We start from the raw sequence: 7,114 nt of genomic DNA, 5'->3' as shown, positions 1-7,114 counted from the left end.
CTTTCCTGTGCCAACCTCCTTAGATTTAAAACGTGGATAAAAATGCAATAATGTTGTGAAGCTAATTACATGTTCCAGCCTAAATGATTTTAAAATTCTATGATTTGATTTACAGAACTCCGTGAAATCTTCCTTGAGCGTCACAGATGTTCAAATTTATGTAAAATACATCGAGCATTTTTCATACAACTGGTAGCACTCTTTTAGATTGTCTTGCTTTGGCCTCAAAGGGTTTCAGCTGAGCTGTGGCAAGGACTTGTCACACAGAACATCTGGAGATGAAACAACATCCATGATGTACTTTCTCAGCTCTTGGCTGAACAGGCTGTACAAATGGCAGGCTCCATCTATGGAGTGAGAGCCACCAGCTGCCAATGGTACAAGTCTGGCTTGAAGAAAACTCATTTTGCCCTACAAAAACTCTGGTTTAGGTATTTTGGATTTATAAAGCACTGCATTTTCTGTTATCTAATGGTACATAAGATAATCAGATGTGGCTACAATTTTTCCTCACATGTACCCTCCATACATCTATACTTGTACATACACATACAAACATGAGATTAAAAAAATCAGACCTATCGTGGCTGAAATTCTACATTTTCCATTGCCAGCAGAATCAGTTATTCTTGGTGACAATAATAGCACAGAAGAATCTTCTTGGTCCTTTTGGCACAGCAAATCCAGCCCACATGTTACACTGTGACGCAGACGACAATGCAAGAATATACCCAAAAGGCTCTCCAACGTTTCTTTTTGCAGAGTACCCAAAAGTGCGAGTAACTACGTGTCTGCTCATAGCTGTCTTGGATAAAGAAAAAAAAAAGTAAACATTTGGAAAAAAGGCATGTAAATACTTAGTGAGGTTAGTAAAAATAGTACAATCTGTGATTGCTACCCTTGTCAAAACTTCAAAGGGAAAATGTACTAATTTCTTTTTTCCTTTTAAGGCTATTTAAAGCTGCCTGATTGTTTATCAAGATATATCAAACAAGTCTTTACATACTTGAGTGACTCTTTGACACAGAATAACATTTATCATGTCACTTGTTGTATTTTGGAGTTTTAACATTTTATATCTATTACTCTTGCACTAAATGAAGAAAGAAATGTCTGTTCACTTTGGGAGGTACCATCTGGTTTGAGTTTAGTCATGAGGAGGTGAGGGAGGACCTGTCTCCAGTGCAACGGTAGAGAAGCAGCTCAGCCTACCAGCCTGGAAGAGGTCTGTCCGTGCAAAGTCACCCCACCGGTCACATCAGCCTCATCCAAACATAGCTCACGCCTGGACAAAGGGGCACGCTGGCCTCCGCATCCCTGCCAGTCTGGCTCTGGAAAGCAGTCAATCATTTCTGCCCTCTGGTGTCCTTTTTGAGACATCGCAGGGAACAATTTAGGAGCACAGGATATCTCTTAAAAGCATCGACAAATGTGCAGGTTATTTTGCTACTGCTAGAGCACAAAGAAGGCAAGCCTTTATTGAAATCAAAATGCCAGCAGGTTATCAAAGGATATGGAAGTGAGACTAAGGGCCTCTGCCTCTCCCTTTTGAAACTAATGTAGACCCCTGAGACACAAACGGGTGCTGCCTATTGGTAGAGTAGAAACAAGAGCATTACCCACTAGATTCGCTATTGCCTGACTGGGAGCTTGGCTAGCTATTTCAGTGGGCTTGCTTCCCCAGTGTGCTAGTGCCCTCATTACCATCAATGCTAGTGGAAGTTATGCATTCACAGCACAGCTGAAAATTCTTCTAATTTTCTGTGTCCTACATTTTTTTTTCTGCAAATATTTAACAAAAAATGTCTATTCTCATTACAGAATTCAACAGGGTTGACTTTTTAAAAAACAGTCAAAGACTCTGGAGAGGATACATTTCCTCTGTTTTTACAATAACTCATATGACTCTCCTGTTTACTTTATGGAACTCTTATTTTCATCCCTATAAAATTGTATTCTATACACTTTCTATATTCAGTGAACACTATCATCTTTTAAAACAGGGATAAAATGAAAGGTGCATTGCCTAAATATTCTATCAATATTTACTAATAAATAGATTTATTAATACCATGAAAACTCTCATCTGATAAATTTAGTTATAACACCAACAAAAAAACCCCCACACGTAAAAATGTAAAAGAATACGGTATCAAAGGTATTTTTAAAACTAGTTTGCAAATGTTAATATCACAGTCCTTTTGGATAGAGACTATGTAGTACCATTATCCTAACTGTGCTTGTGTGGGATTCTAGAACAGGTTAAAACAGTCATGTGAGGCTAGGAGACCCTTCCCAAGCTTTTGATTCCCACTAGGAATCTCAAGTGATGTCTTCAGCTGCACAAAATTAAGTTACCAAACTGCTTCCAGCATAAACCTCAGCACAATTCAACTTGTCATATATTGTTCAGTGATATCCAGGGAGATCTACATCCTGGGGTAAGTTATCTTGCCCATGGCATAGTAATGCTATAGCAGCATATATTTTCTGTGTCTAAGACAAGGAGCAAGCCATCCTCTCAGAATACACTGCCTCTAAGGTCCTCATTCCCTCTGTTAGCTAGAGGTGTGGGCATGCACAACAAGAAGACTTTCAGAGAATGTACAGATTAAATGCCCCTAAAGTAGAATGAAGTACAAACAAACTGTAAAATCTGACAATGCACACACATCTGGATATACCCTCTGTGTTTTCAAAGATGATTTACTGGGATGGCTTTGCAGTGGTGCAGAACCTGTGCATTTCAAAAGAAAAGTCTTGAAGTAATATGTTCCAGCTGATTCTTTGGCTGAGTTTACTTGTCTGACAGTCTTTTTGCTCCACATTTGTGTATATGTATATCACACAGGTTAAACTGTGACTCCTCATGCAGCTGGAAGACATTGTTGACCATCTACTGAAGCCTGAAGGATGTTTCACCTGCTCCTTTCTTCCTTCCAAACTAGCAGAAAACTAGGCAAGAACATTTCTAATGGTAAGCTAAAAATATCTTGGTGAAAGAGTGAGTCTGTGCTGATGGAGAAAGGTCCATACTGCCCAAAAAGTTGAAAATAAGAACATGAATGATCAGATTTACTCTAAGCGATGTGTTCTTGGAGATAAGTACCATTAAAAGGCACACAGGAAGATGGGGAAAAAAATGTATTAGGAGGTGTAGCCTTTACAGCTAGAAACACTTTGGACTTCTGGTCTCCTGACAACAAAATTCCTAATGATCTGCCTTCTCATGCATGTGGAGCCTGACTGCTTTCCCTTTCATCCCAGTAGTTTAAACCCACTCACTTCAGAATCAATCATTCCTAGTGGTATGATGATACAGTGAGCCCAGTGCTGGTACTGGGTGCAGTTGGACAGAATTCATTTCCATCTTCATCTGCATCTGCAGGATGTCAAGTAGAAACATAGTTGCTGTAGTGCCAGTGGAGGCCAGAAGTTGATTCGATGCTTCTAAATTCAGACTCACCCTTTGCGACTCAATGGGATTTACTGCTTTACAGTACCTATAGAGAGGGCTTAAGATGCTGCCCCAAGGGCATGTTACTCAAACAATCTTTAAATGAGATGAAACTGCAACACCTGTGTAAAACTGCCCAGCTCTTCTCAGCATACCAGAAAAGCAGCAGCTGAAAAATTGTACTCAGACACAACTTTGTGAAAAACATAGGCTGGCTTTCATAACTGGCCTTTAAATTAAGTTTCTGTGGGAAGTCTGTAAACTTAAGTTCGGGGAAGAAAATGGGAATTTCTTTTTTTTTCCCCTTGAATATTTTTGCAGAGAAAACCAAAATTATGCTGTGCTATATTAACCAACACATAAAGCACTGTTTCATATTCCATTAGCTTTCAAATGTTTTCCCCATAGTGCCTTAGCCTTCTGCCGATGTTTCCCTTCAGGCCACCAGAAGACCCTGCTTCCCAGATTGGCACATTTCTCCTCAGCCCAATGCCAAGGACTTTGAACCAGGTTGCAATTACTAGAAGAGCTGTTGTAAGCCTTTCAACCTCCAAGTAATTCCGAGGTGAAGAAAGCATTTTAAAAGTGACAGGCTAAATATACAATTTTAGTAAAATAAAGATTGTTCTTCTGGGCTTGTGTAGGCAGACCAGAATTAGCAAGCATTTTATTGTATTGAATGCTGTTCTGGAGAATCAACACTACATGCTTTGCAAAAGGTTTGTAAAAATTGTTAGCATTTTCAGCTGTTTCCATCTGGAGAGGTCCAGATGGAGACTCATAAAGAGCACTCATATTTCAAAAGTGCTGAGTATAAGGGAAAGATGAGATCTAACTGTGAAGTTCAAATGAGCTGTATACGATTTCAAGAAGCCCCAGGGCTCAGAGCCTGTTAAGACAGAAGAGTTCTGGGGCACATCTTGAAGAACAGTTTGGGTGTCTAGAGACCTTTAAGACAAAAATGGAGTTGTATCACTTCTGGGGTTAGGCAGCATCTGAGCTGTGGTTTACAGGATGAAAAATATTACACTTGTGTACTTTAATTCTTGCTTAGACCCCATTCAAGATATTAAATACTTCTTCTCATCCAATAAGGTACATACAGAATCACAGAATATGCTGAGTTGGAAGGGACCCACAAGGATAATTGAGTCCAGCCCTTAGCCTTGCATAGGACCATCCCCAACAGTCACACCATGTGCCTGAGCTTCATCTAAAAGCAAACATAACGTTAATGGAGTAAATGGAATTTCTCAACAGGATATAAAAATCCAAGTGATTTTTCTTTTAGTTCACAGAAACTTTGTGTCATATTTACCAGCAGACAAAATGGTAAGATTCCAGCTTGTTCCACCAAGGTCAAATAGAGCAGATCACTTGTGCTTAGCCTTGGTGAGGAAAACGTAGAATGAATATCACTAGGAATCTGCAGTAACTGATCTGTATTGCTCAGCTGACTTTTTATTTTTAAATATGGTCTATTTTTCCATAACATAACCCTTCAATAGATTGGTCTTAAATAAGTGATACAGAAATTGTTGTAATTTTGGATGAGACTTCCTCAGAGACCAAAACAGTCTCAGGGAAGAGTGGGTACCTCCATGAGGCAATACCCCAACACTGATGTCTAACAATAGAGTCATGAACTTTCTGCTGCAAGCATTTCCCTCTTTCCATCAGGAAGGCACATAAATAAGTAGCATAGATATCTAACTTTTAAGTAGCTGAACCTAGGTAACCGCAATGGTACTTGGTATAATTTTGTAAATGAATACACATATTTTTCTGTGTAACATGAGTTATATAAGCACAATTGTGAGATATATTAGTACTAAGAAATAGAACAGCTGCCTACAAAGAATTGTCAGCTCACCTTTTCTGAAAAAAAATATTCCCAAATGCTTTTTGGGTTTCTGAGGGTTTCTCTTTTATAGCTTTGAAATTGGTCTTCTTTGCAGCTGCTTCAATCTCCACTAGTCAAGGAAACCCAGGGAATTTAGCTACCCTTCTGATTCCCAGCATTTTATTCTGATACAGCAGTGTTACTGTAGGCTTCACAGTTTTCCCTGGGCTTGCTGTGAACAGGTTTTGGGGCCCAGCTCCACTGAGGAAATCTAAGCGGTAGAATAGAGAGGGAAGCAGTGGGCAGACGTTTTCCCTCATGCAAGGCTATATTGTCCATACAAAATGATGCAAGTGGGAAACACTGTATTACTACTAACTTCCAGGAAACTGGTAGACTCATTGACACAGCTTGACTCCATTTTTGTAACAATGAGTTTTCTGGGATGATGTAGGGTATGAACCAAAAGCACACTTCCCAGGGAACTGACCCCCGTGGATGGGGAGATACTGAACTAAGGAAGCAGGCTATCTGATGGCAGGGTAGCATCCCCTATATGTCTATCTATTTCAGACTTCTTGAAGAAACACTTAGAAGACATTTTTCATCTGGAGTAAGACCAATAGGAGAAGACACACGCAAGCAGTAGCTAAGCACTTTTGCCAAATGTATAATATTTCATGCTACTGCAATGCAGTTTTCAACTCCATCTATAGGATATGTATTTTATAGTTAACTCTTCAATTCAGTCCTGTAATTTAAATTCCATGACAACATACTGGAACTTTAAAAAAAATAACACTATACTGGGCAAAATTTCTGTCCAAAGTATCTTTATGTATCTTTATGATTATGTTATTGGGTGTGGTTTTAAGAGCTATTCTGTGCTATCACCATCTACTGATACTCATGGAAAATAAATGCTCTGTAATTTTTAAAATGAGGTCACTGACTGTATGCATACATGGCCAACATATTCCAGACAATTTAGGAATAAAATTGAACCTCTAAGTGTTGTTCTGATTCTGTCAAACGACTGGGGATTTACATCTATGTATAGGTATGCATACTTTGGATGCCAAGAATCATCAGAGAGGGCACTGGACATATGGCTTGTAATATAAAGTGCTTTTGTTTGTAAAACCTAACTTCTTTATTACATTTTTGTTGGCAAAATTCCTCTTTTTCCAAAGGATTTCATTAGAATTATGTCATATCCAAACCTAATTTTTAGTGTTTCAAAATGCATTTCAGTGTATATGGTAAGAACTCCTGCCAAAATGTTTTCCAAGAAGAAAAAGGCTTTTTGACTGAATAGAAATTTTATGCAAAGTTTTCCATTTTTTTCCCCAAAATTTGTTATTTCAAGTTATTTCAAGTTTCAATAAAAGCTAGCATAAATATACATGTATGTTGCATAAATATACATTCTTTTAATGTCACTTGCAGGAACGGCAATTTCCTGACTATTTCTCTTTTGCAGCATCATTGAACTGATCTTAATGGGTCATTATGACCCTGCAGTACATGATTTTAGTGATACTCTGACTAAAATTTGAAATATGCTTTACTTCAAATAATTACCCCCAGTACATTTGATTCCTCATAGCTTATTGATTTTAGATATTCATCACTGAAATACCTGTTTCACTCAATTGCACAGTGAAATCAAATCCACAGCCACTGTAGAAGAGAAAAAAGTATTAAGCAACAGTGAAAGCATAGATGCATTATGTAAAGAAAAGGTTCAATCTTCTTCCTCTTCTCCTTCTCCTTCTCCTTCTCCTTCTCCTTCTCCTTCTCCTTCTCCTTCT

Source organism: Corapipo altera, unplaced genomic scaffold, assembly GCF_003945725.1.
Source record: "Corapipo altera isolate COAL_440 unplaced genomic scaffold, ASM394572v1 2b, whole genome shotgun sequence".
In the NCBI taxonomy this organism is placed as follows: Eukaryota; Metazoa; Chordata; class Aves; order Passeriformes; family Pipridae; genus Corapipo; species Corapipo altera.
This window is presented reverse-complemented; position numbering follows the sequence as displayed.